The sequence below is a fragment of the Ornithorhynchus anatinus genome, chromosome 4, assembly GCF_004115215.2.
Source record: "Ornithorhynchus anatinus isolate Pmale09 chromosome 4, mOrnAna1.pri.v4, whole genome shotgun sequence".
NCBI lineage: Eukaryota > Metazoa > Chordata > Mammalia > Monotremata > Ornithorhynchidae > Ornithorhynchus > Ornithorhynchus anatinus.
In genome coordinates, this window is record NC_041731.1 from 116,720,142 (window position 1) to 116,742,271 (window position 22,130).

General features: G+C 45.7%; 1 protein-coding gene and 1 non-coding gene across 2 annotated transcripts in view; one reads left to right on the forward strand and one right to left on the reverse strand.

Moving 5' to 3' along the window:
• Window positions 1-22,130, forward strand: part of PTGER3 (prostaglandin E receptor 3) — a 38,368-nt gene that overhangs the window by 10,238 nt on the left and 6,000 nt on the right. The window lies entirely within an intron of this gene.
• On the reverse strand, window positions 18,368-18,505 carry LOC114811439. The gene has a single exon (XR_003759142.1). It is a non-coding gene; the product is annotated as a small nucleolar RNA SNORA7 (small nucleolar RNA).

A 22,130-nucleotide genomic window follows, 5' to 3' on the forward strand; every position in this document is an offset into this window, starting at 1 on the left:
AATCCCGTCTAGACGGTGAGCTAGGAGTGGGCAGGAATTGTCTCTCTTTCATTCATTCAATCGCATTTATTGAGTGCTTATTATGTGCCGAGTACTATACTAAGCACTTGGAAAATACAATTTGGCAACAGATAGAGACAATCCCTGCCCAGCAGTGGGCTCAGAGTGTAGAAGGAGGAGACAGACAACAAAACAAAACAAGTAGACAGGCATCAGTACCATCAAAAGAGATCAATAGAATCATAGATATATACACATCATTAATAAAATCAATAGAATGATAAATGTGTACAAATATACACAAGTGCTCTGGGGCGGGGAAAGGGGTAGGGCAGAGGGAGGGAGTAGGGGCGATGGAAAAGGGGGGCTCAGTCTGGGAAGGCCTCCTGGAGGAGGTGAGCTCTCTAGGGCTTTGAAGGGGGGGAACAGAGCTAGTTTGGCGGAGGTAAGGAGAGAGGGCGTTCCAAGCCAGAGGCAGGACGTGGTCCAGGGGTCGACGACGGGACAGGTGGGATCGAGGCCCATTGAGGAGGTGAGCGGCAGAGGAGCAGACTGTGTGGGCTGGGCTGTAAAAGGAGAGTAGGGAGGTGAGGTAGGGGGTAAGGTGATGGGGAGCTTTGAAGCCAACAGTGATTGCTGTATTATTATTATTATTATTATATCGCACTGTATTGTATTATTATTGCCGTATTGTACTTTCCCAAGTGCTTAGTACAGTGCTGTGCACAAAGTAAGTGTTCAATAAATATGATTGAAGGAATGAATTCCTGGTACATAGTAAGTGCTTAACAAGTATCGTGATTATTATCAGAAGGAAGGAAGTGGAGAGATTGTGGATCAAACGGCCTCTTTCTTACTTCTGATTTCCGTGAGCACTCGAACTTTTTCAGTGAAAAAAGGGCTTTATTCTTCTTTGCTGAGAATATTTTAATTATTACGGTTATTACTAGTATGGTATTTATTAAGCGCTTACTATGTGACAGGCACTGTTCTAAGCACTGGGGCAGATACAAGGTAATGGGTTGTCCCAGCTGGGGCTCACAGTCATAATCCCCCTTTCATAGATGAGGTAACTGAGGCACAGAGAAGCTAAGTGGCTTGCCCAAGGTCACACAGCAGACAAGTGGAGGAGCAGGGACTAGAGCCCAAGTCCTCTGACTCCCAACCCCTTTCTCTTTCCACTAAGCCACGCTGTTTCTGTATTGTAATGTAAATTAAGGCCCTCAGCATGGAGGAAAAAGTGCAGATAAAACTGGATGGTAATAATGCTTTGGAGGGTTTTGGTTTTTTTTTTAAATAAGTGAAAGGTGGGGATATCAGACCAAAGTATCGCTTGGTGCTTACATAGGTGATTACAGATAGAGTAGAGGGTATTGAGAAAGGACAAGTGGAATTTCACAGCCAGCACTGATCTCCCTCAGGCTGGGGGAAATGTGCAACATTCTTTGCAGCAAGAAAAATCAAAGATAAGTTGGAAGTGGAGAGTCTCTACCTGACAAAGTCTTCCAAACTATCTGGCGTTCTTTCTTCCCAACTCGTTCTTGTTTACCCCTCTATTTTGCTCGTCTAAGTAAGAGGCTACAGAACTGGAGATCGTGGAGGGAGTGAGAGAGAGAGAGAGGGCTGGGAGAGAAGCTTTCTCGGAGTAATACAGACCTCTCCTGGGATGTTTAGAGAAGAAACTTTTCAAAAGCCTGCGGAGACTCAGGGAGCCCTCATCTGTTCCCAGGGATTTTTTAAAAAATAATTCACCCGTGCCGGGCAGCAGCAGCACGGGAGAGAGTCGAGGGCGGATACTCAAGTTTACTGTGTGGAGGCACTGGTAAACCACTTCCCTATTTTGACCGAGAGAGTTCTATAGCTACACTACCAGAACGCTTACAGGTGGAGGTGGGGTGTTCTGAGGGAGAGGTGCCCATGGTGTCGCTATGGGTCGGAGACTACGCGACCGCGTAAGACAAGACAGAGCAGCTCGATCCACACCACCACTGGATCAGACCCCCACTGCTTCCTTCTCTGGGACAGACCATCAATCACTCAATTATATTTATTAATCAGTTGTATTTGTTGAGCACTTACTGGGTGCAGAGCAGGGTACTAACCACTTGGGAGATAGAGTATAACAATATAACAGGTACAGCATGGCAATAGGATACTTGGCAAAATGGTATAATAATAGTGGTGCTGGTGGTAATAGTATTAGTAGTGTAGTATTTTTCGAGTGCCCAGTGGGGGTCAATGCTTGGGAAATACAAAACAAGCAAATACCACATTCCCTGCCCACAAGGAGCTATCATTCTTACAGGGGAGTCACACATGAAAGTCATAATGGAAAGAATAATACCGGTACTGGTTAAGGGCTTACTATGTGCCAAACATTGTTCTAGGCACTGGGGTGGATGCTAGGTAATCAGGTTGGACACAGTCCCTGTCCCACATGGGGCTCCCAGTCTCAATCCCATTTGACAGATGAGATACCTGAGGCCCAGATAAGTGAGGTGACTTGCCCAAGGTCACCCAGAAGACAGGTGGAGGAGCCAGGATTAGAACCCCTGACCTTCTGACTCTCAGGCCCGAGCTCCATCCACCAAGGATTGCGGGGCAATGTAAATATAGAATTCCTAATAGCTAGAGATGGACTGTAAACCATCCCTAGCATTTCCTTCAATATCTCAGACTTCCTCTCCGGGATCCACGATGGTTGACTCACCCATGAATTTATCTACACTCCTCCTGAACCAGGGTATGGGTGTCAGGAGGCTCCAAATCTGCCCCTGGCCACCAAGGGATCACAAAGATTGGGCTCCAGTACTGTCTGTAGTTCAACTGAGGGATGGAAGCCATTTTGGTAGAGACAGAACTGGAGGAATGGAGTAGGAGGGGAAGCGCTCTCGATAACAGTCCTGCCTTCACCCAAAAGACTCACGGAATTGGTCCATCAACTGCAGCCCCTCACTGGCCCCCATGGGTCTGAGGGAAGCCGTTGGGGCCTCCTTCCAGTTATTACCCCAGCTCCCTCCTACAATTCCGCTCTATACTCATTGAGCAGGTTGTCTACACCTGCTGTCTACACTTCTTCTCTTCCATGACCCCCTCCAATCTGGTTTCTGCCCCCTTCATTCCAGGGAGACCGCCTTTTCTGAGCTCATCAGTGACCTTTTTCTTGATAAATACAGTGACCTCAACTTCATCCTGATCCTCTTCTACTTCTCAGTTGCCTTCAACACTGTGGACCACCTCCTTCTCCTGGAAACGTTATCCAACCTTGACTTCACTGACACTGTCTTTTCCTGGTTCTCCTCCTGCCTCTCTGTCACTTCTCAGCATCTTTTGCAGACTCCTCCTCTGCCTTCTCCCCTCTGTCAATGGGGGTCCCTTAAGGCTCATTGCTGGGTCCCCTTCTAGTCTTCATCTTCCCCCATTCCTTTGGAGAATTCACTTACACTCATGGCTTCAATTACCATCACCACCCAGGTAATTCCCAAATTTACCTCTCCAGGCTGACATCTTTCTTCTGTAGTCTCACCCTTCTTTCTGCCGGCGGGATATCTCATCTCTATCGACACGTCAAAATAAATATTCATTCATTCAATAGTATTTATTGAGCGCTTACTATGTGCAGAGCACTGTACTAAATGTCCAAAGCAGAAGTCATCTTCCCACTGAAACCCTGTCCTCTCCTTGATAGTCTTTATTGCTGAATTGTACTTTCCAAGCACTTAATACAGTGCCCTGCCCATAGTAAACTCTCAATAAATACGAATGAACGAATGAATGAATGAATGAATGAATGAATGAATGAATGAATGACTTGTCCATCGCTGTCAATTATTATTAAGTGCTGTCGAGTCATTTTAGATTCGTAGCGACTCCATGGATATACTTTCTCCAGAATGTCCTGTCCTCTGCCATTACCCACAACCTTTCTAACAGTTCTTCCGTAATGGTTGTTATGGTCTCTATCCATCTAGCTTCTGGTCTGCCTCTTCCACGTTTTCCCCGGACTTTACCTAGCATTAGTGTTTTCTCCAGAGAATTAGTCCTCCTGATTTTGTGTCCAAAATATGCTAATCTTAATCGAGTCGTTTGGCCCTCCTGAGACCACTTTGGTTTAATTTGTTCTAAAATCCATTTGTTTGTTTTCTGGGCAGCCCATGGTATTCGCAAAAGCCTTCTCCAACACCACATTTCAAAGGAATCGATGGTTTTTTCATCCTGTTTTTTTCACTATTCAGCTTTTGGATCCATACATGGTCACTGGAAACGCCATAGAGTTGACAATTTATATTTTTGTGACGATTGTTACATCAGCACACTTCATGACTTTTTCCAGGCTCTTCATAGCAAGTCTTCCTAACGTTAATCTTTGGCGTATTTCTTGGCTACTAGTGCCTTTATTCTTGATTATCCATCCCAGGAGGGAAAAACTGTCAACTATTTCAATCTTCTCTCCGTCTACTACAAATGTGTTAAAACTTCCAGTTGTCATGTTCTTTGCTTTCTTGACATTCAAAAGTAGGCCCATCTTTTTGCTCTGTTCCTTAATTGGAGCCCAATCTTTGTGATCCCTTGGTGGCCAGGGGCAGATTTGGAGCCTCCTGACACCCATACCCTGGTTCAGGAGGAGTGTAGATAAATTCATGGGTGAGTCAACCATCGTGGATCCCGGAGAGGAAGTCTGAGATATTGAAGGAAATGCCAGGGATGGTATACAGTCCATCTCTAGCTATTAGGAATTCTATATTTACATTGCCCCGCAATCCTTGGTGGATAATCCCTCCAATCTTTACTCCCTGTTCATTTTCATCCAATCTGCCTTCTCTCATTAGGTATTCGGTGTAAAGAATGAACAGATGTAGACAGTGCCATTATCCTGCCTGTTTTACAAGCCTCGAGACCTTGGCCTTAACCTTGACTCCTCTCTCATTCAACCCACATATTCAATGTCACCACATCCTGTCAGTTCTACCTTCACCACATCGCTAAAATCCGCCCTTTTTCTCTCCATCGAAACTGCTACTGTGCTGCTCCAAGAACTCATCCTACTTCCTTGCTGTCCTCCCTGCCTCCTGTCTCCCCCTTCTCCAGTCCATACTTCACTGTGCTGCCCAGATCATTTTTCTAAAAAAGTTCAGTCCATATTCATTCATTTAATCAATAGTATTTATTAAGCGCATACTGTTTGCAGAGCACTATGCTGAGCACTTCTATCTCCCCACTCCTCAGGAATCTCCAGTGCTTGCCCATCCACCTCCGCATCAAACACACTCCTCACCACTGATATTAAAACACTCAATCAGCTCACCCCCTTCGACCTTACCTCATGGATCATGATGATGATGGTATTTGTTAAGCGCTTAAGATGTGCCAGGCACTCTACTAAGCGCTGGGGTGGATACAAGAAAATCAAATAGAGAGGCAGCGTGGCTTAGTGGAAAGAGCACGGGCTTGGGAGTCAGAGGTCGTGGGTTCTAATGCTGGCTCCACCACTTGCTGCTGTGTAACCTTGGGCAAGTCCCTTAACTTCTCTGAGTCTCAGTTACCTCATCTGCAAAAATGGGGATTAAAAAATGTGAGCCCCATGTGGGACAATTTGATTACCCTCTATGTACCCCAGCGCTTAGAATAGTGCTCAGCACATAGTAAGTGCTTAACAAATACCATAATTATTATTATTTTTATTGAGTTGGGCACAGTCCCTGTCCCACGTAGGGCTCACAGTCTCAACCCCCAATTTACAGATGAGGTAACTGAGGCACAGAGAAGTGAAGTGACTTGCCCAAGGTCACACAGCAGACAAATGGAGGAGCTGAGGTTAGAACCCGTGACTTTCCAAGTCCCAGGCCCATGCTCTATCCACTGTGCCAAGGATCTACTACAGACCAGCCCACACACTTCTCTCCACTAGTGACAGCTTGCTCACTGAGTCTTTATCTCCTCCATCTCATCACTGACCCCTTTCCCCACATCCTTCCTCTTTCCTGGCAGTCCTTCCCCCTCCAAGTATGCCAGACCATCACTCTCCCCACCTTCAAAGCCACCTTTTTAAAAGCCCACCTTATTAAAATCACATCTCCAAGGGGCCGTCCCCAATTAAGCCCTCTCCCTTCTGCATCCCCAATGCACTTGGAACTGTACCCATCAGGCACTCGATATTCCCCTCACCCTCAGCTCCGCAGCATCCATGCACATATCCATCATTTATTTTTATTAATGGCTGTCTCCTCTTCTAGACTCTAAGATCCTTGTGTGCAAGGAATATGTCTACCAATACTGTTGTAGTGCACTCCTACAAGTGTTTAGGATTCAGTGCTTCGCACACAATAAGCATTCAATTTTTTTTTTATGGTATAAAGAGCTGACTGTATGCTAGTCACTGTACTAAGCACTGAAGTAGATAAAAACTAATCAGGTTGAACAGTCCATGTCCCACGTGGGGCTCACAGTCTTAATCCCCATTTTACCACTGAGGTAACTGAGGCATAGCAGAGTGAAATGATTTGCCCAAGGTCACACAGCAGTCAGGTGATGGACCCAGGATTAGAATTCAGGTCCTTCTAACTTCCGGATCTGTATTCTATCCACTAGGCCATGGCGCTTCCTTAACGATTGATTGGTCGATTGATTAATTGCACTTTCCAAGAGATTAGTATAGTGCTCTGCACACAGTAAGCGCTCAATAAATACAATTCAATGAATGGACAGGTGAAGCTGGGGTGGGTTTCCTGCTGCTGCATGCTGGGTGCCTGGCACCTGCTCCTGTGCTTGCCCCTGCCCGGTCCCCTGCTTCTGACCCCATCCCTGCCACATCCTCTGATCTGGCCCTTTCTTTTATTCCTGCTCCTGCCTCATGCCTTGTGTCTTGGTCCTTCTTCCTGTCCCTGCCCTATCCTCTGCCCCGGTCCTCTCCCCCGCTGCCGTCCCCTATTCCGGCCCTGTCTTCTCTTCCTACCCTGGGCTTTTCATCTGCCCTGGTTCCAGCCGTGTCCCCTGCTCCAGACCAGTCACCTCTTCCATCCTTGTCCCCTCTTCTGGTCCCATCCCTGTTTCTGTCCCCTACTCTGGCCCTGCCTCCTGTTCCTACCCTGTCTTCTGCACCTGCCTTGGCTCTGGCCCTGTCCCCTGCTCCAGCCCTGTCCCCTACTCTGGTCCCATCCCCTGCTCTGACCCCATTCCATCTTCCAGCCCTGTCCCCCATTCCCGTTCCGTACTCTGGCCCTGTCTTCTACTCCTACCCTGTCCTCTGCACCTGCCCTGTCTCTGGCCCCATCCCCTGCTCCAGCCCTGTCCCGTCTTCCGGCCCTGTCCCCTGTTCTCATCCCCTTCTCTGGTCCTGTCTCCTGCTCCTACTCTGTTCTCTGCACCCGCCCTGGCTCCGGCCCTGCCCCCTGCCCTGACCCCCCGTTCCCATCCCCTACTCCGGCCCTGTCTCCTGTTCCTACTCTGACCTCTGCTCCTGCCCTGGCTCCGGCCCTTTCCCCACTCGCCCCGTCTCCTGCACCTTTCCTGACACACAATCTGTGGGCGTGCTCTCCCCGGCCACGGAGCCGCAGGCTCTGATGTGATCTCTGATGCTTCCCACGTCCTCGGTGAGGGTCACACTCATTCCCACCCTAAATACTCAAGGTGAAGTTAGTTTGCTGTTAGGGAAACTTACTCAAACGTGTGACTGTGTACATTCACTGGAGTAGTGGAACTTCTCTGTCTCTGTCTCTCTCTCTCTTAACAATCAGAATCTTCTCAAGCCAGTTCAGCTCCCAGTTCTGGTTGCCCCTCCCCTCCCCGGGCTCATCCTAAACAAAGCAGCAGGCTCATCTCGAGATACCTAGCCCACAGGCCAGCACCCTAGAAAGAGACACCCCCCTAATACTTTTCCCTCCCACCCCCTTAAACAAAACCGGCTTCCCTTCCCTTTCTCCCTTGGGATTGGAGCTAGCAGTGAATAAGCAAACATTGCTCTGCTAAGTAATAATAATAATGACAAAGATGGTATTTATTAAGCACTTCCTTTGTGCCAGGCCCTGTGCTCAGTAATAGTACAACGATGGCATTTATTAAACACTTAGTTTGTTCCAGCCCTGTCGCTAAGTAGGAATAATAATGATGGTATTTATTGTTTACTTTGTGCTACGACCTGCAGTAGATTTAAAATAATCAGACTGAATGCAGTCTCTGGCCCACAGAGGGTTTACAGATGAAGATGGAGGGAGGAAGTTTTTTTTTTCTAATTTCCATTTTACAGGTGAGGAAATTGAGGTTCAGAGAAATTAAGTGACTCGATCAGGGTCACACTGCTGGCAAATGGTGGAGCTAAGAACCCAGGGCTCTGACTGTCAGTTCCGTGCCCTTTCTACTAGGCCGCACTGCCATGGCACATCACAATACGTTAAACTTTCCAAGGATCTTAATAAAGGGCTAGTAAAACTAATCAGTGAATCTGGGTGACAAGATTTATTTTTCAGTCTTTTGCAGACAAGAATTGAAATACAATTAATTTGGAAGTATCTGATGTCAGCTAAAAATAATTAGTCCTCTCAAAGTGCTACTGTGGCTCTTTTGAGCTCATTTTCATTTTGCCTAAATGCATTTGCTTTTAAACTTTATCCATCAAAACTGTCACCAAGTTTATAATCTAGAAATAAATGTAGAAGTTTTCATCTCTGTTTATAAAAATATAGATAGTGATGGTTTTATAACAGCAGTTATTTGGAAAAAAAACCCTTAGAATTTAGATGTGCTGAAACTAAAATTAGTTGAGGCAGCATTCCTAAAGAGGAGAAATAATAAGTGAGTTCATTATTTTATGTGTATCACATAGCATGTTTCTTCCAGCATCCTTTGGGGCCACTGATGATGGCAGAATTCGGGCCAAATGGACCATTGGTCTTATGAACATTTTGGGTGTTAAGGGGATGTCCCATGACTCCAAGTCCTGTTATTTTTCTTGTTGTTTGATTGACTGTCAGGTCAACAGCAAAAAAACAGTCAGAGTGAGGAGAAAGAAACTACACTAGAGACAAGAACATTTTAATGTCCATCTTTCCGGAAATATCTTTCCATGGGACAACCCAACTGTGCCATGTAGACTTGATTTCCTTCCAGTTTTCCCCAAATCCAGAATAAAACTCTTTTTAGATAATGATTTTAACTTCTGCCTTCTAGACCATCTGAATTATCCATATGCCAGTTCTCCCTGATGTCATTTCTAGAGGCCCAGGGGTCTGGTCCAGCTGCAAGTCGGGAGGGCGTTAAGTGTACTCTGTCAGCTGACCGCACCATTTAGGAGTCACCCCTCAGCTCCCTGTGGATGATGGGGCATCACTAACGGGGGACTGAAGTCAGGGATGGGGGTTTCTTGGGTGCATTTAAAGGGGGGAACAGAACAGGGCTGGGTTGTATCGGCACCCTGGGGAAGCTGGGCACCCAGGATGAGCATTACACAAGCCTGCAGTAAGTGCTTCCCCGCAAAAGCATGTACTCGCCCCACCCTCAGCAAATCCAATGTGGAGGAGAATTTGGCTGGGAAGTTTGGGTCCAGTTCTCCCCTGGGCTTGTGGCCAGGTGGTGGTCTGTCCTAAGTGGTTGAGAGCTTGTTTACCCACCCTCGCGGGAACGGGGTTGAAGGGTGTGAGTGACTGCTTCTCGGCCGGGACACGTGACTGCCCTGTGTTTGGTCTGTGTGACCTTGGGCAAGTCACTCACTTCATTTTTCTGTGACTCAGTTACCTCATCTGGAAAATGGAAGTTGAGATTGTGAGCCCCATGTGGGACAGGGACTTGCTTGTATTTGCTTGTATAACCCCAGAGCTTAGCACAGTTCCTGGGCACATATAAGTGCTTAAAAATACCGTGTAATGTTTCAAATATTATTATTATTCAGAACTTGGGTGGCTGGAAGGTGGCAGTGGAGTGGCCAGTAGGAGGGTGGCAGCAGGGCCGCTGTTCCCACCCAGTGGGTCTGCACTGGCAAATTTGAGGGAGAGGAAGAGACCCACTTTACAGATGAAAGCTAGGAAGCTCGGGTTCTAGTGTCAGCCAGCTTTGCTACTGGCCTACTTTGGGACCTTGGGCAGAGTCACTATACTTCTCTGAGCCTTAAGTTCCTCAACTGTGAAATGGGGAATAGATTCTTGCTTATCCCATTTCTTAGAATGGGAGCCCCATGAGGGACTGGGACTGTGTCTGGTCTTGGTCTGATCTTCTTGATTCCACCCTAGCGTTTAACACGTCGCTTGTCATATTATTAGGTTGCCTCCCGCCCTTCTGCAGCGGTGCGATGTCAGGGCAGCTGTCACCGCTGCCTCAGTGTTGACCTCGTCGGAGGAGAGAATCCCACGGGACAACCTGTGAGAAGCAGCACGGCGTAGGGGATAGAGCAAGGGCCTGGGAGTCAGAAGGTCATGGGTTCTAATCCCGACTCTGCCACTTGTCTAAGTTGTGACCTCAGGCAAGACACTTCACTTCTCTGGGCCTCAGTCACCTCATCTGTAAAATGGGGATTGAGACTGGGAGCCTCACTTGGGTCAGGGACTGTGTCCATCCTGATTTGCTTGTATCTACCCCAGCACTTAAGCCTGATGCACAGTAAGTGCTTAATAAATATCATTAATTATTATTAACCCAATTCTGCACTGGGGCTCCAGAGCGATCCCCCTTCAGATCCCCCTTCTGGTCCCCCTCCTGAATCCCTTGTTTCCCATTTGTCGTGTAATGTTTCAAACATCATCCTCTTGCTCTCTGAAACCCAGCTTAAGAGGATGGGCCCCATTATTTATAATCAACAATCTGCTCTTTAGTCACAAAGAAAGCTGGTAGAAGTCACGAGGCCCCGGTTTTGATTTGGGAGATAATGAATGAATGCGGTTCCCTGTAACAGTCTTTTCAAGGAAGGTGACCCAAGGTAGATCTACAGCCTTCCAGGACTCATCCCAAGTTGACTTAGATCTTCCAGCCCCACTAAAATGCCCTTCAGATATTATTTGCCTTTTCCTATTTGTAGCTTCCTGGATTTATCTCTTCATTTGGTTTGGTGAGTTTCTTATCATCACCGGTATGCAGAGTTCTGAACACTTAGCCTGGGATCATCCAATGGGAATAAAAAACAGGCTTCCTGCCTTCTAGGAGTTTATAGTGCAATGGAGGGAGACATGCCCACACAAATTGCTCTATGATTGATGCTTAAATGATAACAAAACTCCACCCAAAAAAAGCAATTTAATAAATAAGCTTGCACACTAGTTTCAAGAACATGGTTAACGGTGAATTTTTTTTGGAGGACCTGATTTTTTTTTTTTAGTGTTTTGAAAAGGCAGAATATCGTTCAGTGGAACTTAGGGAGAAGGGAATTCACAGCAGTGGGGAAATTATGAGGTGTGGGTTGGAGACAGGAGAGTCCTGAGTAAGATACATTCAGCAGGTTTGCATGGGAATCTTCCAGATGAAGATAATATGGAGACAGGAGAGCTGAGATGGTCTGTTTTAAAGCAGGAGATGGGATAGAACAAGGCCAGAGATGTAGATTTGGGGGTCACCTGCAGAGATGACCAGTGAAATCATGGAACTGGATGAGTTGTGAGAAGGAATGCTACTTCAATAATCAATTGATCAGTGGTATTTATTGAACACTTACTGTGTGCTAAGCACTTGGAAGTCTAGCAACACAATAGAGTTGGTATACATGTTTGGAGACAGACATTTAAATAAGTTGCAGAAAGGGGAAATAGAATAAGGGAAAGTATGCATTTAAGGAATTAAATAATAATACTTGTGGAATTTAAGCCCTTACTCTATGCCAAGAACTGTATTGGAGTAGATAGAAGATCATCAGGTCCCACATGGAGCCCACACTCTAAATAGGAGGGAGAGCAGGTAATAATAATGTTGGTATTTGTTAAGTGCTTACTATGTGCAGAGCACTGTTCTAAGCGCTGGGGTAGATACAGGGTCATCAGGTTGTCTCACGTGAGGCTCACAATCTTAATACCCATTTTACAGATTAGGTAACTGAGGCACAGAGAAGTTAAGTGACTTGCCCACAGTTACACAGCTGACAAGTGGCAGATCTGGAATTCGAACCCATGACTTCTGACTCCCAAACCTGTGCTCTTTCCACTGAGCCATGCTGCTTCTCACTGACTCCCCCTTTTGCAGATGAGGTACCTGAAGAACAGAGAAGTTAAGTGACTTGCCCAAAGTCCCACAGCAGACCAGTAACAGATCTGGGTTTGAACCCACATCCTCTGACTCCCAGGCCTGGGGTCTCTCTACTAGGCCAATGTTGCTTCTCCCCTGAACTTTGAGAAAGCCCTTTGCAATCCTCTGCCTTTCCCAGGCCTCTCCCAGTCATATGAGTACAGGGATTTGGAGGATTGATCTAGCCCCTAATTTTTAAAAAAAAAATACCCTTTGTCATATCCCATGACTAATCTAGGGCCAGAATTGAGAGGAAGAGGACTACTTAGTTGTAAAGAGTATCCTCCCTTGGCTGCCAAAGGGCTCAGAGCTTTCAGTTGGTGAAGGAATTAAGATCTTAGAAATACTAAACTGGCCAGTCAGGTTCGAAGCCCACAGTCAATGAGCAGTGTTACCTGGGTGATGGTGTGTCCTGAGCAGTTTCATAGACTCTGTGGGCCAGTGATGACCTAGGAGAGAGAAGGTGTGGTGTGTCCCCTCAAGGAGTTTCACAGTAAGAGCCTAGGATTTAGTCAGTGTCAGTCAGTCAGCCAGGCAATCGTATTTATGGAGCACTTACCTTGGAGCACTTACCTTAACTTCTCTTGACCTCAGTCACCCCATCTGTAAATTGGGGATTAAGACTGTGAGCCCCACGTGGGACAACCTGATTACCTTGTATCTACCCCAGTGCTTAGAACAGTATTTGGCACAAAACAAGCGCTTAATGAATTATTATGATTATTATTAATATAGATCATTTATATAATTTCAGAGAAAGGTGCTTGATCAATACAGTTCACACTGCAATTTTGTTGAGAATATGGATTCTACTCTGGGGAGGATCGGATATATAGTGGCTGTTATTATAATTGCGGTAGTTATTAAGCACTTGGGGTGTGCTATTCACTGAGGCAGTTGAAAGATAATCAGATTGGACACAGGCCTCAGAGTCTGGGCAGGTAGGGAAAGCTGGTTTCCTGACCCCATTTTACAGGTGAAGAAACTGAGGTCTAGAGAGATTAGGAGACTTGCCCAAGGTCACACAACAGGCCATTGGCAGGGCTAGGATTAGAACCCAGATATCCTGACTCCCAGGCAACACTGCTTGGTCATTTGCTTAGGCAGGGTGGCCTGAGAAGAACCGATCCCTTTCCCTTTACCTATGGTCAACTTGAATAATGTGTTTTCACTAGGTAACCTGCAGGGCAGCTGTGGAGGAAGCAAAATCCCAGGTGTTTCAGCTACACCCTAGGTTAGTCAGCTCATTTCCAAGAACTGAGGGGAGGCTAGTAGCTTGTGATTTGGTAGTGCTTGAGGCCTATTTGCCTTGAGCCCACACTTGGGGTTTCTGAAGACCGGACCGCTGGCCGTTTATAGAGCATCCTTGTGGATGTGCTTCCTGTTTGGCCCAATTGACATCCAAGTGCCCAAGTCAGCAGCAGAGTTGGAGGAGGTAGGAAGTAGGAACGGGATAAGAGGTAGCCAGAGATGCTCTCCGTCCATCAGGCCAACATGCTAATGTCAGCTGGTAATGGGCAGGGAACATGTCTGCTAATTCCATGGTATTATACTCTCCCAAGCACTGTACTAAGCTCTAGTACAGTGCTCTGCACATTCGTTCATTCAATCATATTTGAGTGCTTACTGTGTGCAGAGCACTGTACTAAGTGCTTGGAATGTACAAATCTGCAATAGAGACAATCCCTGCCCAACAATGGGCTCACAGTCTAAAAGCACATAATAAGCACTCAGTAAATGCCACTGATTGAGGTCAGGTTCCTGGGAGCAGGCTCAGAGGTAGGCCAGTGTGTGTGTGTATGAGGTTTGTGGCACCTGGAAGGCCGATGTGTGTGTGTGTGTAAGAGAGAGAGAGAGAAGCAGCGTGGCTCAGTGGAAAGAGCCCAGGCTTGGGAGTTAGAGGTCATGAGTTCGAATCCCAGCTCCACTGCTTGCCAGCTGTGTGACTTTGGGCAAGTCACTTAACTTCTCTGTGCCTCAGTTACCTCATCTGTAAAATGGGGATTAAAACTGTGAGCCCCACGTGGGAGGACCTGATCACCTTGTATCCCCCCAGCGCTTAGAACAGTGCTTTGCACATAGTAAGCACTTAACAAATACCACCATTATTATTATTAGAGAGAGAGAGAGAGGCGCTAACCATTAGGCTTGCCTCAGAATAGCGTGCCTAACATTTACTAAAAAATGGAGTCAACAAAAATATGATTGTCTGGTAGAGACCCATTATAACCCAGACTGAACTGCCCAGCACCAAGAAATGCCTAGATGATTCAACTCAATTTATTCAAGTGTAAGTGTCTGCTTATAGTTTCTGGGAATGGATGAACCACATGTAGAAGTATTTGCATTAGAGCTTATTGAGCACCAGCATAGTGAAGTGCACTCTATTAAGTACTTGGAAAGTACAGAATTAAGAAATGTCATGTTCCCTGCCCAGAAGTAGTTTTCACTCTAATCAGGGAAACATACAAATATTTACAGGAGTAGTCAAAATAAATAATTGAATATACAATCTAGTAAGTAAATATACAAAAGTGCTGCTTAGGAATAGGAGTAGGAAGCAGCATGGCCTAATGGAAAAAGCATGGGCCTGGGAGTCAGAGGACCCGGATTCTAGTTCCGGCTCCACTACTTGCCTGCTGTGTGTCCTTGGGCAAGTCGCTTAACTTCTCTGTGCCTCAGTTTACTCAACTATAAAGTAGGGATTCAATACCTTTTCTCCCTTCTACTTAGACTGAGTCCCATGTAGGACAGGGACTATGTCCAACCTGATTAACATGTCAATCAATCAGTCATACTGATTGAGTACTTACTATGTGCAGACCACTGAACTATTTGGGAAAGTACAATACAACAATAAAGAGTGACATTCCCTGCCCACAACGAGCTCACGGTCTAGAGTTGGGGAGACAGACATCAATACAAGTAAATAAAATTACAGATCTGTACATAAGTGCTTTGGGGCTGGGAGGAGGTCACTTGACTGCTGTGTGACTTTGGACAAGTCACTTAAACTTCTCTGTGCCTCAGTTACCTCATCGGAAAATGGGGATTAAGGCTATGCGTCCCACGTGTCTGTCGGGTGACCTTGGGCAAGTCATTTTACTTCTCTGGGCCTCAGTTGCCTCACCTATAAAATGGAGTTGAAGACTGTGAGCCCCACGTGGAACACGGACTGTGTCCTTCCTGATTATCTTGTATCTACCCCAGTGCTTACTACAGTGCCTGGCACGTAGTAAGTGCTTACCAAACACTATAAAAAAACACAGGTATTGAATCCCTATTTTGCAGATGAGGGAACTGAGGTACTGAGAAGTGAAGTGGATCGCCCAAGGTCACACAGCGGACAAGTGGTGGAGCCAGAATTAAAACCCAGGTCCTTCTGACTCCTAGGCTCAATAAACTCCCAGAGTGGGTGGACTCAGTCCCTGCCCACATCAAGCTTTCAACTCTGAGGAGACAACTGTGAGGGGTTTTTGTTTGATAAGGAGATTCAGGAAACCAGCAGGAGGTTTTGAGAAGAGGAGAGATGTAGTTTAAGGTGGTTTAAGAAGATAAACCATGTAGAAGTGCATAGTGTAGATTCCAGGAGGGAGAAGCCAGAGGCAGGGACACCAGAGAGGTCGCTTGTGCAATAGTCTAGCTGTGATATGACCAGAACTTGTATCAGGCTACTAGCAGTTTGGCCTGAACTGGGAGATGTGTGGCAAGAACTGGCAAGATTGGCTGTGGACTTGACTGTTAGCATTAAAAGACAGAGAGGAGTTGAGGATAACACCAAGGTTGCTGGGGTAGAGAGGATGATGGTGTTATTAACTCGGTGGGGGAAATTAGGAGGAGGAGTGTATTTACTTGGGGAGATCAGTTCCCTTGATTCCCTTGATTCCTTGGTCCCACATTTGTTCTCTCTCCAGTCCATACGTTATTCTGCTGCCCAGAATAAAGTTTATAAAAAAGTTTTTAGAATGTTTCTAAAAAAGCATTCAGTGCATATCTCCCCACTCCTCAAAAACCATCCACCTCCGCTTCAAACAGAAACTCCTTACCATGAGCTTTAAGGCACTCAACCAATTCTCTCCCTCCCACCTTACCTCAGGGATCTCCTGCAACCCAATCCACCCACTCTGCTCCTCTAACACCAACCTACTCTTGGTACCTTGATCACATCTGTCCCGCTGCCAACCCCTTGCCCATGTCCTCTCATGGGGTTGGAATTCCTTCCACCTTTATATCCGACAGTCCACCACTTGCCCAGCTTTCAACAGCCTCCTAAAATCACATCTCTTCCAATTTGCTAAGTCCCCCATTTTCCTTATCCCCCTTTCCCCTCTGCATCACCTATGCACTTGGCTGTGTCCTCCCTAAGCAGTTTGTCACTCAACCTGGGCCCCACAGCACTTTGGGTCATATCATAAAATTCGACTATTTCCCCTTAATGCAATTTTTTTTAATATCTGTCTCTCCCTCTAGACTGTAAGATCCTTGTAGGGAGGGAACATTTCTACCTCTTTATTTTATTATACTTTCCCTAGCGCTTAATCCAGTGCTTTGCACTCAGTAAGTGTTCAGTAAATAGCCTAGATTGATTCATCGGTTGATTGATTTTCTGCAGGACATCCAAGTGGATGCGGCTGCTGCTGCTGCTGCTGCTGCTTCTGATAATGATGGTGGCATTTGCAAATTGCTTATTCTGTGCCAAGCACTGTTTAAGCACTGGGGTCAATAAAAGATAGTCAATCATATTTATTAGTGCTTACTGAGTGCAAAGCACTGTACTAAATGCCTGGGAGAGTACAAAAGAACAATAAACAGACACATTCCTTGCCTGCAACGAGCTTATGGTCTAGAGAGGGAGGCAGATGTTAATAGAAATGTATCCACCCCTGGGTCTCACAGTCTAAGTCCAAGAGAGGCGGATTTAATCCTTCTAGACTGTAAGCTTGTTGTGGGTAGGGAATGTGTCTACCAACTCTCTTATACTGTACTGTCCCAATTGCTTAGTGCAGTGCTCTGCACATGGTAAGCACTCAATAAATATGATTGATTGATTAATGAGCCCCTTCCAGGAAGGGGAGGATGCTATGCATGCCCAATCCAGGAGCTGAGGGGTCCTGGGAGATTTCGGTTCCAAGGAATGGCCATAAGATTGCAGATAATAATGTTAATTCTATTTGTTAAGTGCGTACTATGCCTCAAGTTCTGGGGTAGATACAAGTTAATGAGGTTTGACACAGTCCCTGTCCCACAGTCTTAACTCCAATTTTACAGTTGAGGCACAGAAACGTTACGTGACTTGCCCAAGATCATACAGCAGACAAATGGCAGAGTCTGGATTAGAATCCAGGTCCTTCTGACCCCTAGGCCTATGCTCTATCCACTAAGCCCTGCTCTTTCTATGAGAGGTTGCCTCAGAGCTATGCTGTGTCCATTCCAAGTTAGAAGAGAAGCCAGAAGACCCAGCAGCCTGGGCCCACCCAGAGTTTGTTTTTGGCTCAGTTTAGTCAACCCAATGGGCCAGGCAACTCAAGACCAGGAAAGAGTTTAGAGAAACCAGTGAAAGCTCTGTTATCCCACACTCAGTCGCAGGTAATGGGTAGGGGCCGGTTAATCAAATAAGCAGAATATTTAAGAGAATGGGGCATTGGGTCATCATCATCCAGAGAGAGCTCACTTTAAACAGGTCTGCTAAGGCTAGGGAAGGATTTGCTGACTGGATTAAGCCTGTAGCTGAAACTTGCTAAATGACCTGGAGTTGAAGCAGCTTTCTTATTAAATTACCAGAGATTATGAAAATCCTCAACAGAACTGCAGAACCTGGGGAGGAGTCAAAATTGTAAACTCACCCCAAGGAATCAGTCTCGTGGAAGCCCACAGAGATGCCAGGATCTACAGCTTTCTGATTGGCACAAAGTAGGCTAGAGTAGTCCCTTCCTTCTCTCAGACTTTTCCTAGCGCTTAGTCTTGTCTTGTGTTACGCCGTCGAGTCGGAAACCACAGACGTATCTCTCCCAGAACGCCCCACTCTCCTTCTGCACTCGCTCTGGTAGTGTATCAATGACGTTTTCTTTGTAAAAATATGGAAGTGGTTTATCATTGCCTCCTTCCATGCAGTAAACTTGAGTCTCCACCCTCGAGTCTCTCCCGTGCCGCTGCTGCCCAGCACAGGTGAGTTTTGACTTGTAGCAGATTGTCTTCCACTCACTAGCCACTGGCCAAGCTAGGAATGGAATGGGTAGGCCTCATCTTGACTCTTCCTCCTGTTGCCGAGACTGGTAGAGTACTGGAAACTCTCCAGGTGCGATCCTGAGAGGAGAATGCTTAGTATATTGCCTTATTCCAGTGGATGCTCAACAATCATCATGAGTACCATAACAGCACTTTTTACAGTATTTTTTTTTTAAATAAATTTATCAGGTTGGACACAGTCCCTGTCCCTCATGGGGCTCACAGTCTAAGTAGGAGGGAGTAGGATTTAACCCCCATTTTACAATTGAGGAAACTGAGTCACAGAGAAGTTAAGTGAGTTGCCCCACATCACACAGCAAGCAATTAGCAGAGCTGGGATTTAGAACTCAGGTCCTCTGACTCCCGGGCCCACAATCCTTCCATTAGTGAAACTTCCAGAGTGAAACTTTCTGCAGGCCACGCTGGGAATTGTGGAGGCTAAAGCAAGGGAGTCGATGACTGACGTGCCAAAGGAGATGTGTTATAAATAGTAATTTCAGAGGAATAATTTGTGAAAACATAATCCTTACAGAAAGAGCATCTATGGCTTCCAGCCAGCTTCGCCATCTCCACAGATTAATTTCCATGAACTAACCCTCAATTTTAACTATGCCCCACAGAGACTTTAGTGTCATATAAGCTCTTTATGGGCAAGGAATGTGCCTTCCAACTGTGTTATATTGTACTCTCCCAAGCAGTACGGTTTTCTGCACAGAATAAGTGCTCAATAAATACCATTAATTGATTGATAAGGCCCAAAGATCGCTAAAGTGCTTTTAACCTGAGGCAGTGTGGTCCAGTGGAAGGAGCAAAGATTGAGAGTCAGAAGATCTGATTCTCCTCTCAGTTCTACTATTGGCCTGCTGTGGGACCCTGAGCAAATCACTTGACTCAATCTGGATCTCAGTTTCCTCATCTGTAAAATGGGGATACTAATGGTCTCTCACTGGAGAGACCAATGATCTAGCACTGGAGTAACTACAAGAAGCATGGCTCAGTGGAAAGAGCCTGGGCTTGGGAGTCAGAGGTCATGGGTTCGAATCCTGACTCTGCCACTTGTCAGCTGTGTCACTTTGGGCAAGTCACTTAACTTCTCGATGCCTCAGTTACCTCATCTGTAAAATGGGGATTAACTGTGAACCTCACATGGGACAACCTGATTGCCCTGTATCTACCCTAGTGCTTAGAACAGTGCTCTACACATAGTAAGTACTTAACAATTACCAAGATTAATATTATTATTATTACAATTGGGTAGGACACAATCTAAGTAGGAAGGAAAAACAGATACTTAATCCCTGTATTGCAATTGAGGAAACTGAGGCACAGATAAGTGAAGTGACTTGCCCAAGATCACACAGCAAGGAAGTGGTGGAGCTGGGATTAAAACTCAGGTCTCTTAACCTCCAGGTCTGTGCTCTTTCCAGTAGGTCAGACCCAGCCCTGTAACAACAGTTCAACAGCTGCTTGCATTTCACCCCTGCTCTTAGTTAAATAATAATAATAATAATAATGGTATTTAAGTGCTTACTATGTACCAATTACTGTTCTAAGTGCTGGGGTAGATAGAAGTTATTCAGATTGGACACAGTCCCTTTCCCACATGAGGCTCATACTCTTAATCCTCATTTTATAGATGACGTGGGGCTCACAGACTCAATTCCCATTTTACAGATGAGGTAACTGAGGCGCAGAGAAATTAAGTGGCTTGCCCAAGGTCACACAGCAGACAAGTGGCATTAGAACTCAGGTCCTTTTGACTCCCAGGCCTGTTCTTTATCCACTAAGACATGCTACTTCTCATGTTCATAGGAAGTTATTAATAAATGGAATAATGAAAACATGACACTGTAATTCAATTTATGACAAATTGCATTGAGGGGAGATGATCTCAGAAGGGATTCAAGGCAGGGCCATCTGCAGACATTAAACTCGTGAAGCAATGGCCTCAGTGTGTGTCAGCAGGGGATCGAAATAGAAAGGATCGCTGCTTCTTCCTGGGTCACCAGCTCGATTTTCTTGTATCATCCCAGCTTTTAGTAGAGTGTCTGGCACATAGTAAGCGCTTAACAAATACCGTTATTATTATTTTCATTATCACTATTAAGTATTTGTGAGCAAAAAGCCGGGTTAGATTTTGGTTGCTTCCTAGCAGAGGGAGACCAGTGGACCCCTCTGGCCTTGCCCCCTCTCACAGTACTCTATTCCGTCGGGGCAGACGACAACAGAGGTGGAGGTTGGTACAGAACAGTAGCTCGGACCACATGGCTGCCCAGAGAAATTCCCCACAGTTGTTCTCACCAAACCCAATTACATTTGTTTTCAGAACTCAAAACATTTTCTAGGAAAAAGACACTGGACCTGCGCTCTAGAAACAACGGTATTATTGCCATCGCACATATCTGGTTTCTGCAGTCCCATTACCCTTGATTTCTGGAAGAAATCGCCGAGTTGAATTAATAAGCTGAGCCAACAGCTGCTAAGAGTGCTGCTGTGGTGATCTGCAGCTGCATTATAAATGAGAAATTTCCTGAAATGTCTCCTTTTGGAGGTTGTTGAACCAGGGATGTAATGTATGAAACCCATCCTCGAAGGAATTAAAGGAGATGGAAAAAGAAACCTCAACATTCTATTTTAATAAACTGTACCGAATAAATCTTTTTGCATAAATATAAAGTCAAAAGTCAGTGCATTTTAGGCAGTACTTAACAAATGAAGGTTTTGCATAGATGAGATTTTCATGATTGGCGGTTGAGGGTGAGGAGTGATAGGGATGTTAGAAAGTTCAGGAGGTTAAAAGGTTGAAGAAAGGTTAGATTGCTATGTGGATGATAGGCCTCTAATAATAATAATTATTATGGTATTTGGTATTTGTTAAGCGCGTACTATGTGCCTGGCAGTGTACTAAGCACTGGGTTATTAGAGGGAAAAGTTAGGAATGTTAAATGTTGCTACATCCCTGTGTCGTTGGTTGCCAAAGAGGCCAAATACACACTCTTCTCTTAAGAATTATCTCTGGCCTCTGTCCGAGACAAGGCTGGGTTGAGCGTGGGTCATGCCCAGTAATGGCATTGCTTATATTCTTCTGACTGTTTACTCATTTCTGTTCTTGAGGTTGATGGTTTTGTTCTGTTTGGTTTGCTTCCTGTGCTTGCTTTTCCCCGTTTCCCTGTTTCCCCTGTTTCCCCTGTTTTTCTCAGAAAGTGCAAGTGTCTTTTCTCACCCTACCCATCTTATACTAAGCCCCTCTGAGGTCCTCAGAATTAACTTTAAAAATGGGGGAGGGCATGGTGCGCTTGCTGATTTTTAAGGTCTCAGTGATCATCTGGTTTGCGCCAACAGACTGCACCCGTTCTCCCTGCCAGCTATCTTGCATTCAGTGCCGCTGGGCAGAGGGAGATTGAGCAAAATAGTGGGGATTGCTCAGCACAAACCATCAACGCTACTGCAAAACAATGGAAATATATATCCTGCTGGCAGTAGACAGACGTTTGCTTGCCCTGTTAACCTTCGATGCTGAGCCATCTTACCCCCAAAAGGTGCCCTACTGTAATCTCAAGAACAAACTGGACCAGAGATTTAGTACTTACTTCTTACTTCAGTGCTCTGCATATAGCGAGCGCTCAGTAAATACCATTGATTGATTCATTTGCACTCAGCAACAGTCCCAATCATGGTTGCAATCTCACCATCAGCAGCGTCATCTTAAAACT